The following is a 20,535-nucleotide window of genomic DNA, read 5'->3' as shown; positions in this document are numbered from 1 at the left end:
AAATAGCGTAACAAATAATTAAAAAGGCTAACACGAAGTGTAAGATCATAAAAACAGTTCAGAAACGAAAAAATATAACGGAAAAACTTGAAATAAATAAAAATGATAGAGTGAGAAACCCCTGGAGGTAAAAACTTGGCATAGGGCTCTAATTTTGGTGCTAAAAAATATTTGGGTTTTGACTTTAAAAATCTTAAGGGTTTAGGTTTTGTATTTGGTTTTGGAACTTAAGCTTCTTGAAGGTTCTGGATTCACACACCCAGTTTCACCCATCTATATTGGGAACCAGCGGCCAAAAAGTGTCATTTTATATATCTATTTTAATGTATTATATTCATTTTGATCATTTGTTGGGGTTCATTTTTACATGTTGGAAAACCTTCATATTACTTGGAAAATGTATGTAGTTGCAATGAGGAAGAAACACTCCGCCATATAACACTTTCTAATACCGAGATGCAATAATAGAGCAATAATGTATGCATGGAATTAGGTTAATTCGGTTTTGTGTTACCAGCTTTCTTCACATGGGCTCTGTGGTGCAATGGATAGCGCATTGGACTTCTAGGTGGTTGAGATATTCAAAGGTAGTGGGTTCGAGTCCCACCAGAGTCGAATCTGTAATGCATTACGTGGACATTTTATACATTTTGCAACTTTATTTGTTCATTTTGCAATAAACACATGTTTAGATTTGACAATATGCTACTAGTGAAACGTAAAAAAATGAAGGTAAAAGTCGCGGGGGTAGGCAGTTTATTCAAGTGTGAAAAGTAAGTCATAAATGCATGTATATTTGTGTGAATGCAACTTTTCACAAAAATTCATAGTTTTCATTACCACCATCTTGCTATCTTGGATGTGTCTTAGCTGGTTACAGCGCACTTCCTAGCATTCAGGAAATTTTCCATTTGAATCTCAACATTGATTCATTTTTCATGTACATTTAATGGAATGGAATACAATGGAATATTTTACAAAATGTGTCACTTCTATTGGTCAAAGCATATTTGTATAGCATTGGTGCTATGTTTCAATACTGGAAAAAATATTAATTGCTCCCCTTTGATTAACGGTGTATTCTGAACAAAAGGTGGGCACTTTCATTAGTTTTGTGGGTTGGGCTGGTAAAATAAATTCGTATTTTGGTTTTGGTTGTATTTTTGGTTGTCAAATATATGTGCAATTTTGGTTTTGGTTCTGTTTTTTTAAAGCACAATTTGTTCGTTTTAGATGTTTGATTTTCCTAAGTCATGGGGGAAAAAAAGGGAAGAAAATGCTAAAAGAGCGTAACAAATAATTAAAAAGGCTAACACGAAGTGTAAGATCATAAAAACAGTTCAGAAACGAAAAAATATAACGGAAAAACTTGAAATAAATAAAAATGATAGGGTGAGAAACCCCTGGAGGTAAAAACTTGGCATAGGGCTCTAATTTTGGTGCTAAAAAATATTTGGGTTTTGACTCTAAAAATCTTAAGGGTTTAGGTTTTGTATTTGGTTTTGGAACTTAAGCTTCTTGAAGGTTCTGGATTCACACACCCAGTTTCACCCATCTCTATTGGGAACCAGTGGCCAAAAAGTGTCTTTTTATTTATCTATTTTAATGTATTATATTAATTTTGATTATTTGTTGGGGTTCATTTTTACATGTTGGAAAACCTTCATATTACTTGGAAAATGTATGTAGTTGCAATGAGGAAGAAACACTCCGCCATATAACACTTTCTGATACCGAGATGCAATAATAGATCAATAATGTATGCATGGAATTAGGTGTATTCGGTTATGTGTTACCAGCTTTCTTCACATGGGCTCTGTGGCGCAATGGATAGCGCATTGGACTTCTAGGTGGTTGAGATGTTCAAAGGTTGTGGGTCCGAGTCCCACCAGAGTCGAATCTGTAATGCATTACGTGGACATTTTATACATTTTGCAACTTTATTTGTTGATTTTGCAATAAACACATTTTTAGATTTGACAATATGCTACTAGTGAAACGTAAAAAAATGAAGGTAAAAGTCGCGGGGGTAGGCAGTTTATTTAAGTGTGAAAAGTAAGTCATAAATGCATGTATACTTGAGTGAATGCAACTTTTCACAAAAATTCATAGTTTTCATTACCACCATCTTGCCATCTTGGATGTGTCTTAGCTGGTTACAGCGCACTTCCTAGCATTCAGGAAATTTTCCATTTGAATCTCAACATTGATTCATTTTTCATGTACATTTAATGGAATGGAATACAATGGAATATTTTACAAAATGTGTCACTTCTATTGTCAAAGCATATTTGTATAGCATTGGTGCTATGTTTCAATACTGGAAAAAATATTAATTGGTCCCCTTTGATTAACGGTGTATTCTGAACAAAAGGTGGGCACTTTCATTAGTTTTGTGGGTTGGGCTGGTAAAATAAATTCGTATTTTGGTTTTGGTTGTATTTTTGGTTGTCAAATATATGTGCAATTTTGGTTTTGGTTCTGTTTTTTTAAAGCACAATTTGTTCGTTTTAGATGTTTGATTTTCCTAAGTTATGGGGGAAAAAAAGGGAAGAAAATGCTAAAATAGCGTAACAAATAATTAAAAAGGCTAACACGAAGTGTAAGATCATAAAAACAGTTCAGAAACGAAAAAATATAACGGAAAAACTTGAAATAAATAAAAATGATAGGGTGAGAAACCCCTGGAGGTAAAAACTTGGCATAGGGCTCTAATTTTGGTGCTAAAAAATATTTGGGTTTTAACTCTAAAAATCTTAAGGGTTTAGGTTTTGTATTTGGTTTTGGAACTTAAGCTTCTTGAAGGTTCTGGATTCACACACCCAGTTTCACCCATCTCTATTGGGAACCAGTGGCCAAAAAGTGTCTTTTTATTTATCTATTTTAATGTATTATATTAATTTTGATTATTTGTTGGGGTTCATTTTTACATGTTGGAAAACCTTCATATTACTTGGAAAATGTATGTAGTTGCAATGAGGAAGAAACACTCCGCCATATAACACTTTCTGATACCGAGATGCAATAATAGATCAATAATGTATGCATGGAATTAGGTGTATTCGGTTATGTGTTACCAGCTTTCTTCACATGGGCTCTGTGGCGCAATGGATAGCGCATTGGACTTCTAGGTGGTTGAGATGTTCAAAGGTTGTGGGTCCGAGTCCCACCAGAGTCGAATCTGTAATGCATTACGTGGACATTTTATACATTTTGCAACTTTATTTGTTGATTTTGCAATAAACACATGTTTAGATTTGACAATATGCTACTAGTGAAACGTAAAAAAATGAAGGTAAAAGTCGCGGGGGTAGGCAGTTTATTCAAGTGTGAAAAGTAAGTCATAAATGCATGTATACTTGAGTGAATGCAACTTTTCACAAAAATTCATAGTTTTCATTACCACCATCTTGCCATCTTGGATGTGTCTTAGCTGGTTACAGCGCACTTCCTAGCATTCAGGAAATTTTCCATTTGAATCTCAACATTGATTCATTTTTCATGTACATTTAATGGAATGGAATACAATGGAATATTTTACAAAATGTGTCACTTCTATTGTCAAAGCATATTTGTATAGCATTGGTGCTATGTTTCAATACTGGAAAAAATATTAATTGGTCCCCTTTGATTAACGGTGTATTCTGAACAAAAGGTGGGCACTTTCATTAGTTTTGTGGGTTGGGCTGGTAAAATAAATTCGTATTTTGGTTTTGGTTGTATTTTTGGTTGTCAAATATATGTGCAATTTTGGTTTTGGTTCTGTTTTTTTAAAGCACAATTTGTTCGTTTTAGATGTTTGATTTTCCTAAGTCATGGGGAAAAAAAAGGGAAGAAAATGCTAAAATCGCGTAGCAAATAATTAAAAAGGCTAACACGAAGTGTAAGATCATAAAAACAGTTCAGAAACGAAAAAATATAACGGAAAAACTTGAAATAAATAAAAATGATAGGGTGAGAAACCCCTGGAGGTAAAAACTTGGCATAGGGCTCTAATTTTGGTGCAAAAAAATATTTGGGTTTTGACTCTAAAAATCTTAAGGGTTTAGGTTTTGTATTTGGTTTTGGAACTTAAGCTTCTTGAAGGTTCTGGATTCACACACCCAGTTTCACCCATCTCTATTGGGAACCAGTGGCCAAAAAGTGTCTTTTTATTTATCTATTTTAATGTATTATATTAATTTTGATCATTTGTTGGGGTTCATTTTTTCATGTTGGAAAACCTTCATATTACTTGGAAAATGTATGTAGTTGCAATGAGGAAGAAACACTCAGCCATATAACACTTTCTGATACCGAGATGCAATAATAGATCAATAATGTATGCATGGAATTAGGTGTATTCGGTTATGTGTTACCAGCTTTCTTCACATGGGCTCTGTGGCGCAATGGATAGCGCATTGGACTTCTAGGTGGTTGAGATATTCAAAGGTTGTGGGTTTGAGTCCCACCAGAGTCGAATTTGTAATGCATTACGTGGACATTTTATACATTTTGCAACTTTATTTGTTCATTTTGCAATAAACACATGTTTAGATTTGACAATATGCTACTAGTGAAACGTAAAAAAATGAAGGTAAAAGTCGCGGGGGTAGGCAGTTTATTCAAGTGTGAAAAGTAAGTCATAAATGCATGTATACTTGTGTGAATGCAACTTTTCACAAAAATTCATAGTTTTCATTACCACCATCTTGCTATCTTGGATGTGTCTTAGCTGGTTACAGCGCACTTCCTAGCATTCAGGAAATTTTCCATTTGAATCTCAACATTGATTCATTTTTCATGTACATTTAATGGAATGGAATACAATGGAATATTTTACAAAATGTGTCACTTCTATTGGTCAAAGCATATTTGTATAGCATTGGTGCTATGTTTCAACACTGGAAAAAATATTAATTGGTCCCCTTTGATTAACGGTGTATTCTGAACAAAAAGTGGGCACTTTCATTAGTTTTGTTGGTTGGGCTGGTAAAATAAATTCGTATTTTGGTTTTGGTTGTATTTTTGGTTGTCAAATATATGTGCAATTTTGGTTTTGGTTCTGTTTTTTTAAAGCACAATTTGTTCGTTTTAGATGTTTGATTTTCCTAAGTTATGGGGGAAAAAAAGGGAAGAAAATGCTAAAATAGCGTAACAAATAATTAAAAAGGCTAACACGAAGTGTAAGATCATAAAAACAGTTCAGAAACGAAAAAATATAACGGAAAAACTTGAAATAAATAAAAATGATAGGGTGAGAAACCCCTGGAGGTAAAAACTTGGCATAGGGCTCTAATTTTGGTGCTAAAAAATATTTGGGTTTTAACTCTAAAAATCTTAAGGGTTTAGGTTTTGTATTTGGTTTTGGAACTTAAGCTTCTTGAAGGTTCTGGATTCACACACCCAGTTTCACCCATCTCTATTGGGAACCAGTGGCCAAAAAGTGTCTTTTTATTTATCTATTTTAATGTATTATATTAATTTTGATTATTTGTTGGGGTTCATTTTTACATGTTGGAAAACCTTCATATTACTTGGAAAATGTATGTAGTTGCAATGAGGAAGAAACACTCCGCCATATAACACTTTCTGATACCGAGATGCAATAATAGATCAATAATGTATGCATGGAATTAGGTGTATTCGGTTATGTGTTACCAGCTTTCTTCACATGGGCTCTGTGGCGCAATGGATAGCGCATTGGACTTCTAGGTGGTTGAGATGTTCAAAGGTTGTGGGTCCGAGTCCCACCAGAGTCGAATCTGTAATGCATTACGTGGACATTTTATACATTTTGCAACTTTATTTGTTGATTTTGCAATAAACACATGTTTAGATTTGACAATATGCTACTAGTGAAACGTAAAAAAATGAAGGTAAAAGTCGCGGGGGTAGGCAGTTTATTCAAGTGTGAAAAGTAAGTCATAAATGCATGTATACTTGAGTGAATGCAACTTTTCACAAAAATTCATAGTTTTCATTACCACCATCTTGCCATCTTGGATGTGTCTTAGCTGGTTACAGCGCACTTCCTAGCATTCAGGAAATTTTCCATTTGAATCTCAACATTGATTCATTTTTCATGTACATTTAATGGAATGGAATACAATGGAATATTTTACAAAATGTGTCACTTCTATTGTCAAAGCATATTTGTATAGCATTGGTGCTATGTTTCAATACTGGAAAAAATATTAATTGGTCCCCTTTGATTAACGGTGTATTCTGAACAAAAGGTGGGCACTTTCATTAGTTTTGTGGGTTGGGCTGGTAAAATAAATTCGTATTTTGGTTTTGGTTGTATTTTTGGTTGTCAAATATATGTGCAATTTTGGTTTTGGTTCTGTTTTTTTAAAGCACAATTTGTTCGTTTTAGATGTTTGATTTTCCTAAGTCATGGGGAAAAAAAAGGGAAGAAAATGCTAAAATCGCGTAGCAAATAATTAAAAAGGCTAACACGAAGTGTAAGATCATAAAAACAGTTCAGAAACGAAAAAATATAACGGAAAAACTTGAAATAAATAAAAATGATAGGGTGAGAAACCCCTGGAGGTAAAAACTTGGCATAGGGCTCTAATTTTGGTGCAAAAAAATATTTGGGTTTTGACTCTAAAAATCTTAAGGGTTTAGGTTTTGTATTTGGTTTTGGAACTTAAGCTTCTTGAAGGTTCTGGATTCACACACCCAGTTTCACCCATCTCTATTGGGAACCAGTGGCCAAAAAGTGTCTTTTTATTTATCTATTTTAATGTATTATATTAATTTTGATCATTTGTTGGGGTTCATTTTTTCATGTTGGAAAACCTTCATATTACTTGGAAAATGTATGTAGTTGCAATGAGGAAGAAACACTCAGCCATATAACACTTTCTGATACCGAGATGCAATAATAGATCAATAATGTATGCATGGAATTAGGTGTATTCGGTTATGTGTTACCAGCTTTCTTCACATGGGCTCTGTGGCGCAATGGATAGCGCATTGGACTTCTAGGTGGTTGAGATATTCAAAGGTTGTGGGTTTGAGTCCCACCAGAGTCGAATTTGTAATGCATTACGTGGACATTTTATACATTTTGCAACTTTATTTGTTCATTTTGCAATAAACACATGTTTAGATTTGACAATATGCTACTAGTGAAACGTAAAAAAATGAAGGTAAAAGTCGCGGGGGTAGGCAGTTTATTCAAGTGTGAAAAGTAAGTCATAAATGCATGTATACTTGTGTGAATGCAACTTTTCACAAAAATTCATAGTTTTCATTACCACCATCTTGCTATCTTGGATGTGTCTTAGCTGGTTACAGCGCACTTCCTAGCATTCAGGAAATTTTCCATTTGAATCTCAACATTGATTCATTTTTCATGTACATTTAATGGAATGGAATACAATGGAATATTTTACAAAATGTGTCACTTCTATTGGTCAAAGCATATTTGTATAGCATTGGTGCTATGTTTCAATACTGGAAAAAATATTAATTGCTCCCCTTTGATTAACGGTGTATTCTGAACAAAAGGTGGGCACTTTCATTAGTTTTGTGGGTTGGGCTGGTAAAATAAATTCGTATTTTGGTTTTGGTTGTATTTTTGGTTGTCAAATATATGTGCAATTTTGGTTTTGGTTCTGTTTTTTTAAAGCACAATTTGTTCGTTTTAGATGTTTGATTTTCCTAAGTCATGGGGGAAAAAAAGGGAAGAAAATGCTAAAAGAGCGTAACAAATAATTAAAAAGGCTAACACGAAGTGTAAGATCATAAAAACAGTTCAGAAACGAAAAAATATAACGGAAAAACTTGAAATAAATAAAAATGATAGGGTGAGAAACCCCTGGAGGTAAAAACTTGGCATAGGGCTCTAATTTTGGTGCTAAAAAATATTTGGGTTTTAACTCTAAAAATCTTAAGGGTTTAGGTTTTGTATTTGGTTTTGGAACTTAAGCTTCTTGAAGGTTCTGGATTCACACACCCAGTTTCACCCATCTCTATTGGGAACCAGTGGCCAAAAAGTGTCTTTTTATTTATCTATTTTAATGTATTATATTAATTTTGATTATTTGTTGGGGTTCATTTTTACATGTTGGAAAACCTTCATATTACTTGGAAAATGTATGTAGTTGCAATGAGGAAGAAACACTCCGCCATATAACACTTTCTGATACCGAGATGCAATAATAGATCAATAATGTATGCATGGAATTAGGTGTATTCGGTTATGTGTTACCAGGTTTCTTCACATGGGCTCTGTGGCGCAATGGATAGCGCATTGGACTTCTAGGTGGTTGAGATGTTCAAAGGTTGTGGGTCCGAGTCCCACCAGAGTCGAATCTGTAATGCATTACGTGGACATTTTATACATTTTGCAACTTTATTTGTTGATTTTGCAATAAACACATGTTTAGATTTGACAATATGCTACTAGTGAAACGTAAAAAAATGAAGGTAAAAGTCGCGGGGGTAGGCAGTTTATTCAAGTGTGAAAAGTAAGTCATAAATGCATGTATACTTGAGTGAATGCAACTTTTCACAAAAATTCATAGTTTTCATTACCACCATCTTGCCATCTTGGATGTGTCTTAGCTGGTTACAGCGCACTTCCTAGCATTCAGGAAATTTTCCATTTGAATCTCAACATTGATTCATTTTTCATGTACATTTAATGGAATGGAATACAATGGAATATTTTACAAAATGTGTCACTTCTATTGTCAAAGCATATTTGTATAGCATTGGTGCTATGTTTCAATACTGGAAAAAATATTAATTGGTCCCCTTTGATTAACGGTGTATTCTGAACAAAAGGTGGGCACTTTCATTAGTTTTGTGGGTTGGGCTGGTAAAATAAATTCGTATTTTGGTTTTGGTTGTATTTTTGGTTGTCAAATATATGTGCAATTTTGGTTTTGGTTCTGTTTTTTTAAAGCACAATTTGTTCGTTTTAGATGTTTGATTTTCCTAAGTCATGGGGAAAAAAAAGGGAAGAAAATGCTAAAATCGCGTAGCAAATAATTAAAAAGGCTAACACGAAGTGTAAGATCATAAAAACAGTTCAGAAACGAAAAAATATAACGGAAAAACTTGAAATAAATAAAAATGATAGGGTGAGAAACCCCTGGAGGTAAAAACTTGGCATAGGGCTCTAATTTTGGTGCAAAAAAATATTTGGGTTTTGACTCTAAAAATCTTAAGGGTTTAGGTTTTGTATTTGGTTTTGGAACTTAAGCTTCTTGAAGGTTCTGGATTCACACACCCAGTTTCACCCATCTCTATTGGGAACCAGTGGCCAAAAAGTGTCTTTTTATTTATCTATTTTAATGTATTATATTAATTTTGATCATTTGTTGGGGTTCATTTTTTCATGTTGGAAAACCTTCATATTACTTGGAAAATGTATGTAGTTGCAATGAGGAAGAAACACTCAGCCATATAACACTTTCTGATACCGAGATGCAATAATAGATCAATAATGTATGCATGGAATTAGGTGTATTCGGTTATGTGTTACCAGCTTTCTTCACATGGGCTCTGTGGCGCAATGGATAGCGCATTGGACTTCTAGGTGGTTGAGATATTCAAAGGTTGTGGGTTTGAGTCCCACCAGAGTCGAATTTGTAATGCATTACGTGGACATTTTATACATTTTGCAACTTTATTTGTTCATTTTGCAATAAACACATGTTTAGATTTGACAATATGCTACTAGTGAAACGTAAAAAAATGAAGGTAAAAGTCGCGGGGGTAGGCAGTTTATTCAAGTGTGAAAAGTAAGTCATAAATGCATGTATACTTGTGTGAATGCAACTTTTCACAAAAATTCATAGTTTTCATTACCACCATCTTGCTATCTTGGATGTGTCTTAGCTGGTTACAGCGCACTTCCTAGCATTCAGGAAATTTTCCATTTGAATCTCAACATTGATTCATTTTTCATGTACATTTAATGGAATGGAATACAATGGAATATTTTACAAAATGTGTCACTTCTATTGGTCAAAGCATATTTGTATAGCATTGGTGCTATGTTTCAACACTGGAAAAAATATTAATTGGTCCCCTTTGATTAACGGTGTATTCTGAACAAAAAGTGGGCACTTTCATTAGTTTTGTTGGTTGGGCTGGTAAAATAAATTCGTATTTTGGTTTTGGTTGTATTTTTGGTTGTCAAATATATGTGCAATTTTGGTTTTGGTTCTGTTTTTTTAAAGCACAATTTGTTCGTTTTAGATTTTTGATTTTCCTAAGTCATGGGGAAAAAATAGGGAAGAAAATGCTAAAATAGCGTAACAAATAATTAAAAAGGCTAACACGAAGTGTAAGATCATAAAAACAGTTCAGAAACGAAAAAATATAACGGAAAAACTTGAAATAAATAAAAATGATAGGGTGAGAAACCCCTGGAGGTAAAAACTTGGCATAGGGCTCTAATTTTGGTGCTAAAAAATATTTGGGTTTTGACTTTAAAAATCTTAAGGGTTTAGGTTTTGTATTTGGTTTTGGAACTTAAGCTTCTTGAAGGTTCTGGATTCACACACCCAGTTACACCCATCTCTATTGGGAACCAGTGGCCAAAAAGTGTCTTTTTATATATCTATTTTAATGTATTATATTCATTTTGATCATTTGTTGGGGTTCATTTTTACATGTTGGAAAACCTTCATATTACTTGGAAAATGTATGTAGTTGCAATGAGGAAGAAACACTCCGCCATATACACTGGCGACACACTTTATTCGAGCTCGGCTAGTCTCACGAATTCGGGTATACCCGGGTGTATTGAGGTTTGTGACTGTTTTCTGCCCGAGTGCATTGAGGTATTTTCCAGGCAGGGATTGAAGCATTTTATTCCCGCTGGCTGCAATACTGCACAGTATATATATATATATATACTGCATTACAATTCATGAATTTATGCCATCTGGTAGACACGCTAAGCATTGCAGCCTATTAAATCCTAATCATTATCATTTAACAGATCAGCCGCCCGTCAGCCAGGCATGAACCCAGGCTGGGAAGGCAAATGCAACGGGGCATGTCAGAGGTGAGGAGCGGCGCATTCCAGGTATCTACCAGGTACATACTGGGTATTTACTCGAATAAAGTGTGTCGGTGCAGTAACACTTTCTGATACCGAGATGCAATAATAGATCAATAATGTATGCATGGAATTAGGTGTATTCGGTTATGTGTTACCAGCTTTCTTCACATGGGCTCTGTGGCGCAATGGATAGCGCATTGGACTTCTAGGTGGTTGAGATATTCAAAGGTTGTGGGTTCGAGTCCCACCAGAGTCGAATTTGTAATGCATTACGTGGACATTTTATACATTTTGCAACTTTATTCGAGCTCGGCTAGTCCCACGAATTCGGGTATACCCGGGTGTATTGAGGTTTGTGACTGTTTTCTGCCCGAGTGCATTGAGGTATTTTCCAGGCAGGGATTGAAGCATTTTATTCCCGCTGGCTGCAATACTGCACAGTATATATATATACTGCATTACAATTCATGAATTTATGCCATCTGGTAGACACGCTAAGCATTGCAGCCTATTAAATCCTAATCATTATCATTTAACAGATCAGCCGCCCGTCAGCCAGGCATGAACCCAGGCTGGGAAGGCAAATGCAACGGGGCTTGTCAGAGGTGAGGAGCGGCGCATTCCAGGTATCTGCCAGGTACATACTGGGTATTTGCTCGAATAAAGTGTGTCGGTGCAGTAACACTTTCTGATACCGAGATGCAATAATAGATCAATAATGTATGCATGGAATTAGGTGTATTCGGTTATGTGTTACCAGCTTTCTTCACATGGGCTCTGTGGTGCAATGGATAGCGCATTGGACTTCTAGGTGGTTGAGATATTCAAAGGTTGTGGGTTTGAGTCCCACCAGAGTCGAATCTGTAATGCATTACGTGGACATTTTATACATTTTGCAACTTTATTTGTTCATTTTGCAATAAACACATGTTTAGATTTGACAATATGCTACTAGTGAAACGTAAAAAAATGAAGGTAAAAGTCGCGGGGGTAGGCAGTTTATTCAAGTGTGAAAAGTAAGTCATAAGTGCATGTATACTTGTGTGAATGCAACTTTTCACAAAAATTCATAGTTTTCATTACCACCATCTTGCTATCTTGGATGTGTCTTAGCTGGTTACAGCGCACTTCCTAGCATTCAGGAAATTTTCCATTTGAATCTCAACATTGATTCATTTTTCATGTACATTTAATGGAATGGAATACAATGGAATATTTTACAAAATGTGTCAATTCTATTGGTCAAAGCATATTTGTATAGCATTGGTGCTATGTTTCAACACTGGAAAAAATATTAATTGGTCCCCTTTGATTAACGGTGTATTCTGAACAAAAAGTGGGCACTTTCATTAGTTTTGTGGGTTGGGCTGGTAAAATAAATTCGTATTTTGGTTTTGGTTGTTTTTTTGGTTGTCAAATATATGTGCAATTTTGGTTTTGGTTCTGTTTTTTTAAAGCACAATTTGTTCGTTTTAGATGTTTGATTTTCCTAAGTCATGGGGAAAAAATAGGGAAGAAAATGCTAAAATAGCGTAACAAATAATTAAAAAGGCTAACACGAAGTGTAAGATCATAAAAACAGTTCAGAAACGAAAAAATATAACGGAAAAACTTGAAATAAATAAAAATGATAGGGTGAGAAACCCCTGGAGGTAAAAACTTGGCATAGGGCTCTAATTTTGGTGCTAAAAAATATTTGGGTTTTGACTCTAAAAATCTTAAGGGTTTAGGTTTTGTATTTGGTTTTGGAACTTAATGGCATGGCATGAACCCAGGCTGGGAAGGCAAAAGCAACGGGGCTTGTCAGAGGTGAGGAGCGGCGCATTCCAGGTATCTGCCAGGTACATACTGGGTATTTGCTCGAATAAAGTGTGTCGGTGCAGTAACACTTTCTGATACCGAGATGCAATAATAGATCAATAATGTATGCATGGAATTAGGTGTATTCGGTTATGTGTTACCAGCTTTCTTCACATGGGCTCTGTGGTGCAATAGATAGCGCATTGGACTTCTAGGTTGCTCGAATAAAGTGTGTCGGTGCAGTAACACTTTCTGATACCGAGATGCAATAATAGATCAATAATGTATGCATGAATTAGGTGTATTCGGTTATGTGTTACCAGCTTTCTTCACATGGGCTCTGTGGTGCAATAGATAGCGCATTGGACTTCTAGGTGGTTGAGATATTCAAAGGTTGTGGGTTCGAGTCCCACCAGAGTCGAATCTGTAATGCATTACGTGGACATTTTATACATTTTGCCACTTTATTTGTTCATTTTGCAATAAACACATGTTTAGATTTGACAATATGCTACTAGTGAAACGTAAAAAAATGAAGGTAAAAGTCGCGGGGGTAGGCAGTTTATTCAAATGTGAAAAGTAAGTGTTACTTTTTCGGTTATGTGTTACCAGCTTTCTTCACATGGGCTCTGTGGCGCAATGGATAGCGCATTGGACTTCTAGGTGGTTGAGATATTCAAAGGTTGTGGGTTCGAGTCCCACCAGAGTCGAATCTGTAATGCATTACGTGGACATTTTATACATTTTGCAACTTTATTTGTTCATTTTGCAATAAACACATGTTTAGATTTGACAATATGCTACTAGTGAAACGTAAAAAAATGAAGGTAAAAGTCGCGGGGGTAGGCAGTTTATTCAAGTGTGAAAAGTAAGTCATAAGTGCATGTATACTTGTGTGAATGCAACTTTTCACAAAAATTCATAGTTTTCATTACCACCATCTTGCCATCTTGGATGTGTCTTAGCTGGTTACAGCGTACTTCCTAGCATTCAGGAAATTTTCCATTTGAATCTCAACATTGATTCATTTTTCATGTACATTTAATGGAATGGAATACAATGGAATATTTTACAAAATGTCTCACTTCTATTGTCAAAGCATATTTGTATAGCATTGGTGCTATGTTTCAATACTGGAAAAAATATTAATTGGTCCCTTTTGATTAACGGTGTATTCTGAACAAAAGGTGGGCACTTTCATTAGTTTTGTGGGTTGGGCTGGTAAAATAAATTCGTATTTTGGTTTTTGTTGTATTTTTGGTTGTCAAATATATGTGCAATTTTGGTTTTGGTTCTGTTTTTTTAAAGCACAATTTGTTCGTTTTAGAGGTTTGATTTTCCTAAGTCATGGGGAAAAAAAAGGGAAGAAAATGCTAAAATAGCGTAACAAATAATTAAAAAGGCTAACACGAAGTGTAAGATCATAAAAACAGTTCAGAAACGAAAAAATATAACGGAAAAACTTGAAATAAATAAAAATGATAGGGTGAGAAACCCCTGGAGGTAAAAACTTGGCATAGGGCTCTAATTTTGGTGCTAAAAAATATTTGGGTTTTGACTTTAAAAATCTTAAGGGTTTAAGTTTTGTATTTGGTTTTGGAACTTAAGCTTCTTGAAGGTTCTGGATTCACACACCCAGTTTCACCCATCTCTATTGGGAACCAGTGGCCAAAAAGTGTCTTTTTATATATCTATTTTAATGTATTATATTCATTTTGATCATTTGTTGGGGTTCATTTTTACATGTTGGAAAACCTTCATATTACTTGGAAAATGTATGTAGTTGCAATGAGGAAGAAACACTCCGCCATATAACACTTTCTGATACCGAGATGCAATAATAGATCAATAATGTATGCATGGAATTGGGTGTATTCGGTTATGTGTTACCAGCTTTCTTCACATGGGCTCTGTGGCGCAATGGATAGCGCATTGGACTTCTAGGTGGTTGAGATATTCAAAGGTTGTGGGTTCGAGTCCCACCAGAGTCGAATCTGTAATGCATTACGTGGACATTTTATACATTTTGCAACTTTATTTGTTCATTTTGCAATAAACACATGTTTAGATTTGACAATATGCTACTAGTGAAACGTAAAAAAATGAAGGTAAAAGTCGCGGGGGTAGGCAGTTTATTCAAGTGTGAAAAGTAAGTCATAAGTGCATGTATACTTGTGTGAATGCAACTTTTCACAAAAATTCATAGTTTTCATTACCACCATCTTGCCATCTTGGATGTGTCTTAGCTGGTTACAGCGTACTTCCTAGCATTCAGGAAATTTTCCATTTGAATCTCAACATTGATTCATTTTTCATGTACATTTAATGGAATGGAATACAATGGAATATTTTACAAAATGTGTCACTTCTATTGTCAAAGCATATTTGTATAGCATTGGTGCTATGTTTCAATACTGGAAAAAATATTAATTGGTCCCCTTTGATTAACGGTGTATTCTAAACAAAAGGTGGGCACTTTCATTAGTTTTGTGGGTTGGGCTGGTAAAATAAATTCGTATTTTGGTTTTGGTTGTATTTTTGGTTGTCAAATATATGTGCAATTTTGGTTTTGGTTCTGTTTTTTGATACATTTTGCAACTTTATTTGTTCATTTTGCAATAAACACATGTTTAGATTTGACAATATGCTTCTAGTGAAACGTAAAAAAATGAAGGTAAAAGTCGCGGGGGTAGGCAGTTTATTCAAGTGTGAAAAGTAAGTCATAAGTGCATGTATACTTGTGTGAATGCAACTTTTCACAAAAATTCATAGTTTTCATTACCACCATCTTGCTATCTTGGATGTGTCTTAGCTGGTTACAGCGCACTTCCTAGCATTCAGGAAATTTTCCATTTGAATCTCAACATTGATTCATTTTTCATGTACATTTAATGGAATGGAATACAATGGAATATTTTACAAAATGTGTCAATTCTATTGGTCAAAGCATATTTGTATAGCATTGGTGCTATGTTTCAACACTGGAAAAAATATTAATTGGTCCCCTTTGATTAACGGTGTATTCCGAACAAAAAGTGGGCACTTTCATTAGTTTTGTGGGTTGGGCTGGTAAAATAAATTCGTATTTTGGTTTTGGTTGTATTTTTGGTTGTCAAATATATGTGCAATTTTGGTTTTGGTTCTGTTTTTTTAAAGCACAATTTGTTCGTTTTAGATGTTTGATTTTCCTAAGTCATGGGGAAAAAATAGGGAAGAAAATGCTAAAATAGCGTAACAAATAATTAAAAAGGCTAACACGAAGTGTAAGATCATAAAAACAGTTCAGAAACGAAAAAATATAACGGAAAAACTTGAAATAAATAAAAATGATAGGGTGAGAAACCCCTGGAGGTAAAAACTTGGCATAGGGCTCTAATTTTGGTGCTAAAAAATATTTGAGTTTTGACTTTAAAAATCTTAAGGGTTTAGGTTTTGTATTTGGTTTTGGAACTTAAGCTTCTTGAAGGTTCTGGATTCACACACCCAGTTTCACCCATCTCTATTGGGAACCAGTGGCCAAAAAGTGTCTTTTTTTTTTTTTTTGTAAATATTTTTCCTTTATTGGTGTCATACATCGCAGGGGTACATAATACCGACACTGGCTCACATGCCAACTTGTAAATACGGCGCAGTACATGTACATGGCATAGAAGAGGTAAATGACACACAATAAACCCTTTTTCCTTCTTTCAATAGTGAAAAAGAGAGGGGGAGACGAAATAAAGGTGGATAGTTGGGAACGACTTCGGGAAGAGAGGGGGGAGGGGGTTAGGGTTCGTCGGCCGTAGGGGGGGGGGAGGAGTAGCTGAGGGGTTTATGTGGGGGTTGATAGTCCTATCCAGGGTTCCCAGGTAGAGTAAAATTGTGGGGTTTTTTGCTTTAACATTGCCGTCAGTTTTTCCATGCTCATAATTCCGTCTATTCTTGTAATCACAGTTCTTCTGGAGGGGGCTTTAATTTTCTTCCATGCCGCCGCGACACAGCATCTCGCAGCTGTCAGTATTGCTGCCGCGAGTCTGGCCGCCGGGGCAGGGAGGTCGTCAATTGGTTTTCCCAGCACGTAGGTCAGCGGGTCCAGGGGTATTTCTATATCCAGGGTCTCGGTCAGGAGGCCCTGGATCCGGGACCAGAATCTTTGGATCTCCGGACATGTCCACCAAATATGGGGCATGTCCCCCCTTTGACCACAACCTCTCCAGCATTCGTCTGAAGTGCCTGGGTAGATTTGGCTCAGTCTACTCGGGGTCAGGTACCAGTGGAATAATATTTTATAGATGTTTTCTTTTGTGACGGAACAAATTGAGGTTTTGGTGGCTGCCTCCCAAATATCCTCCCAATCCTCAAGGTCCAAGTTGGTGTTTAGGTCTTCATTCCATTTCTGCATATATAGGTGGTTAGGGGGGGGCTGAGATGCTTCGAGCGTTTTATAAATCTCTGAAATGAGGCCCTTTTGGTATTCGCCTTTGAGGCAGAGGGTCTCGAATCTAGAACGCGGCGGGAACTTGAGAGTAGGGGACTGGGTTCTTAGGAAATGTCGGATCTGAAGGTATTGGAAAATGGGCAAGTTGGGGGACGTGAATGTGGTTCTTAATTCCGGAAGGGACATGGCCTCGTCTTTTTCCAGCAAATCCGCAACCACTCTGATGTTTAAGCCTTGAAATTGGCTGAATTGGGATCGGGCGCATCCGGGTGGGAAGTCCGGGTTCCCGAATAAGGGGGTCAGTTGAGAGGGGGTTGAAGCTAGGCCATATTTCCCTTTGGTTTTTAACCATGTCGACCTCGTGCATCTCATTGCCCCGAGACCAAGTCTCAGCGATTTCCTGTTTTTGAGAGCTGGGGACCACAGTAGGGTCGGAAGGGGGTTCGGGAAAGCATGGTGTGTCTCGATCTCCAGCCAGCAATTGGTGGCGGGGGAACTGTTCCATACTACCGCCTGCCTCAGTTGGGCCGAAAGGTAGTATCGGAGTATGTCCGGGGCCCCCAGGCCCCCCCTCGACCTCGAGGCTAATAGGACCGATCGTGGGACCCTGGCTCTACGTTGTTGCCATATAAATCTTAAGATATGGGCCTGAATATTCCTCAGTTCTGCTAGTGGGACAGGGACGGGGAGGGTCTGAAAGAAGTAGAGCAGGCGGGGTAGAATGTTCGAAAAGGAAAAAAGGGGGAGCAAAGGATTAGATGGACCTATATTAACATTACTAAGATGACCTCATAGCATATCTAGCTGTTTAATAAAGGTGGGGTGACGAAATGACAGTATATGGTAATCCAATACTCACACGGCCCTGTGTGAGCACATGTGTGTAAGGGTATCTTGTTCCTGGTATCCACTTCTTAGCCCAAATGTTGTTCAGATGGAAGGGGGGGGTTTTAGAAAAAATAATAATAATACACTACTTACACGGCCATGTGTAAGCTCAATCCTGGGAGAGAATAATGTGGGGTTGTCTGATGGACCCGTCCGTGGTACTTCCCGTGGCAACGTATAATCAGCTGCTTGCGGGCAAAGTAATTGCTGGCGGTTCCCCTTCCCTCACACGTTCCAATCCTCCCCCCTCCCCGATTCAGGAAACGGGGATGCGTGGGGTAAAATGATAGCAGGGCGTCAGTTACAGTCTTCAATTAAATGAGCGTTTTATTAAACATTTAAACAGAACAAAAGACTCACAGATTATTGTTTAGAGCACCCCGTGGCACTCCGATCAGCGTGGCTGCAGGTCGCCTTCCAGCTGCGCTGTCTTCCGTATCCGGATTCAGAAGTGATGGAAACTTTTAAATGTTTAATAAAACGCTCATTTAATTGAAGACTGTAACTGACGCCCTGCTATCATTTTACCCCACGCATCCCCGTTTCCTGAATCGGGGAGGGGGGAGGATTGGAACGTGTGAGGGAAGGGGAACCGCCAGCAATTACTTTGCCCGCAAGCAGCTGATTATACGTTGCCACGGGAAGTACCACGGACGGGTCCATCAGACAACCCCACATTATTCTCTCCCAGGATTGAGCTTACACATGGCCGTGTAAGTAGTGTATTATTATTATTTTTTCTAAAACCCCCCCCTTCCATCTGAACAACATTTGGGCTAAGAAGTGGATACCAGGAACAAGATACCCTTACACACATGTGCTCACACAGGGCCGTGTGAGTATTGGATTACCATATACTGTCATTTCGTCACCCCACCTTTATTAAACAGCTAGATATGCTATGAGGTCATCTTAGTAATGTTAATATAGGTCCATCTAATCCTTTGCTCCCCCTTTTTTCCTTTTCGTTCTCCTATACCTTGAGGGTTTGGATACCCCTCTCTGGGGTCGAGCAGAGGAATTCATCGCAAGCCACGGATTGCACTGTGAAAGACTACATCCATTGGTTTTGGGATAAGTATTTTACTTTATTCTCTACCCTGTACTAATACCTTAAGGTAAGCGCCCGGTTTTTTGCCTGCATTTCACCTACATTTGTTCCTTTGGGGTAGAATGTTCATTTTGGTGGATACTATCCTTCCGAACCAGGAGATCTGGTGGGATAGCCAGGTCTCAAGATCTTTTAAGATCTGGCGGAAGAGGGGGGGGTAGTTAATTTGATACAGCGAGTTATATGAACTTGCTATTTTGATTCCGAGGTATTTGATGTGGGAGGTGTTCCATTTATATTTAAATTTCTGTTGTAGGGCTGACCATACGGGGTTCGGGAGGGAGATGCTAAGCGCCTCTGACTTGTCAGTATTGACTTTATAGTCTGATAGTTGGCCAAATTCGTCAAGGAGTTTTTCTAAGTTAGGGAGGGAGGTGAGGGGGTCTGACAGAGTGAGAATTATGTCATCGGCGAACAGGGATATTTTGTATTCCCTGTCTCCGATTGGGATACCTTTAATAGTGGGTTCAGTTCGAATTCGGGCGGCCAGGGGCTCTATGGATAAGGCGAAGAGTAAAGGGGAGAGGGGGCAGCCTTGTCTGGTGCCGTTTTGTATTTTTATTGGGTTGGAGCGGCCTCCTGGGAGTTTTAGTAGGGCTGTTGGATTAGTATAGAGGGCCCGGACGCCGGCAAGAAATGGTCCGGAGAAGCCGAATTGGCGCATCGTTTGGTCTAGATAGGACCATCTGATGCGGTCAAAGGCTTTCTCTGCGTCGAGACTTAGTATCAGGGCCTGGGATTGTTTGAGGTGCACGTGGTCTATAATATCAATCATTTTGCGGGTGTTGTCAGAGGCCTGTCTTCCTGACACAAATCCCACCTGGTCTATATGAATTAGCCTTGGGAGAATAGGATTCAGCCTGTTTGCTAGGATTTTGCTGAAAAGTTTGAGGTCAGAGTTTAAGAGGGATATTGGGCGGTAGCTGCCGCATTGAAGGGGGTCTCTGCCCTCTTTATGTATAATAGCCAGATTGGCTGCCGACATAGTGTCTGGGATCTGTTGGTCTTGCATAAAGGAGTTGTACATTTCTAGGAGGTGGGGGGATAGGGGGCCTACAAATTTTTTATAGTACCCGTTGGAAAATCCGTCGGGTCCGGGTGTTTTAGCTAATTTAAGTGAGGATATCGCTTTTTTTAGTTCCTCTAGAGTTATTTTCTTGTTTAAGAACTCGAGTTCTTCCTGAGTGAGGGATGGGAGGTTGCATTTGGTTAGATAGTCGGATGTATTTTTGGCGGTATCTTTTGGCATGCTAGTTGGGTGGAGATTGTAAAGATCTGTGTAGAATTCTGCGAACTCATTCG

General features: G+C 37.4%; 13 non-coding genes across 13 annotated transcripts; all 13 read left to right on the top strand.

Annotated features, from left to right (window-relative positions):
• Positions 1-530: 530 nt before the first annotated feature.
• On the top strand, positions 531-615 carry TRNAR-UCU (transfer RNA arginine (anticodon UCU)). The gene is given in 2 exon segments: positions 531-567; positions 580-615. It is a non-coding gene; the product is annotated as a tRNA-Arg (tRNA).
• A 1,197-nt stretch (positions 616-1,812) lies between these two features.
• On the top strand, positions 1,813-1,897 carry TRNAR-UCU (transfer RNA arginine (anticodon UCU)). Its single transcript is given in 2 exon segments — positions 1,813-1,849; positions 1,862-1,897. It is a non-coding gene; the product is annotated as a tRNA-Arg (tRNA).
• Positions 1,898-3,093: 1,196 nt separating this feature from the next.
• On the top strand, positions 3,094-3,178 carry TRNAR-UCU (transfer RNA arginine (anticodon UCU)). Its single transcript is given in 2 exon segments — positions 3,094-3,130; positions 3,143-3,178. It is a non-coding gene; the product is annotated as a tRNA-Arg (tRNA).
• Positions 3,179-4,374: 1,196 nt separating this feature from the next.
• Positions 4,375-4,459, top strand: TRNAR-UCU (transfer RNA arginine (anticodon UCU)). Its single transcript is given in 2 exon segments — positions 4,375-4,411; positions 4,424-4,459. It is a non-coding gene; the product is annotated as a tRNA-Arg (tRNA).
• A 1,197-nt stretch (positions 4,460-5,656) lies between these two features.
• TRNAR-UCU (transfer RNA arginine (anticodon UCU)) lies at positions 5,657-5,741 on the top strand. Its single transcript is given in 2 exon segments — positions 5,657-5,693; positions 5,706-5,741. It is a non-coding gene; the product is annotated as a tRNA-Arg (tRNA).
• A 1,196-nt stretch (positions 5,742-6,937) lies between these two features.
• Positions 6,938-7,022, top strand: TRNAR-UCU (transfer RNA arginine (anticodon UCU)). The gene is given in 2 exon segments: positions 6,938-6,974; positions 6,987-7,022. It is a non-coding gene; the product is annotated as a tRNA-Arg (tRNA).
• A 1,197-nt stretch (positions 7,023-8,219) lies between these two features.
• On the top strand, positions 8,220-8,304 carry TRNAR-UCU (transfer RNA arginine (anticodon UCU)). The gene is given in 2 exon segments: positions 8,220-8,256; positions 8,269-8,304. It is a non-coding gene; the product is annotated as a tRNA-Arg (tRNA).
• A 1,196-nt stretch (positions 8,305-9,500) lies between these two features.
• TRNAR-UCU (transfer RNA arginine (anticodon UCU)) lies at positions 9,501-9,585 on the top strand. Its single transcript is given in 2 exon segments — positions 9,501-9,537; positions 9,550-9,585. It is a non-coding gene; the product is annotated as a tRNA-Arg (tRNA).
• A 1,600-nt stretch (positions 9,586-11,185) lies between these two features.
• TRNAR-UCU (transfer RNA arginine (anticodon UCU)) lies at positions 11,186-11,270 on the top strand. Its single transcript is given in 2 exon segments — positions 11,186-11,222; positions 11,235-11,270. It is a non-coding gene; the product is annotated as a tRNA-Arg (tRNA).
• A 517-nt stretch (positions 11,271-11,787) lies between these two features.
• Positions 11,788-11,872, top strand: TRNAR-UCU (transfer RNA arginine (anticodon UCU)). The gene is given in 2 exon segments: positions 11,788-11,824; positions 11,837-11,872. It is a non-coding gene; the product is annotated as a tRNA-Arg (tRNA).
• A 1,278-nt stretch (positions 11,873-13,150) lies between these two features.
• Positions 13,151-13,235, top strand: TRNAR-UCU (transfer RNA arginine (anticodon UCU)). The gene is given in 2 exon segments: positions 13,151-13,187; positions 13,200-13,235. It is a non-coding gene; the product is annotated as a tRNA-Arg (tRNA).
• Positions 13,236-13,439: 204 nt separating this feature from the next.
• On the top strand, positions 13,440-13,524 carry TRNAR-UCU (transfer RNA arginine (anticodon UCU)). Its single transcript is given in 2 exon segments — positions 13,440-13,476; positions 13,489-13,524. It is a non-coding gene; the product is annotated as a tRNA-Arg (tRNA).
• A 1,196-nt stretch (positions 13,525-14,720) lies between these two features.
• Positions 14,721-14,805, top strand: TRNAR-UCU (transfer RNA arginine (anticodon UCU)). Its single transcript is given in 2 exon segments — positions 14,721-14,757; positions 14,770-14,805. It is a non-coding gene; the product is annotated as a tRNA-Arg (tRNA).
• The last annotated feature ends 5,730 nt before the right edge of the window (positions 14,806-20,535 follow it).

This window comes from Ascaphus truei, chromosome 19, assembly GCF_040206685.1.
Source record: "Ascaphus truei isolate aAscTru1 chromosome 19, aAscTru1.hap1, whole genome shotgun sequence".
Classification (NCBI taxonomy): domain Eukaryota; kingdom Metazoa; phylum Chordata; class Amphibia; order Anura; family Ascaphidae; genus Ascaphus; species Ascaphus truei.
Note: the sequence above shows the minus strand (reverse complement) of the source record. Positions and strands in the feature narration are given on the sequence as shown.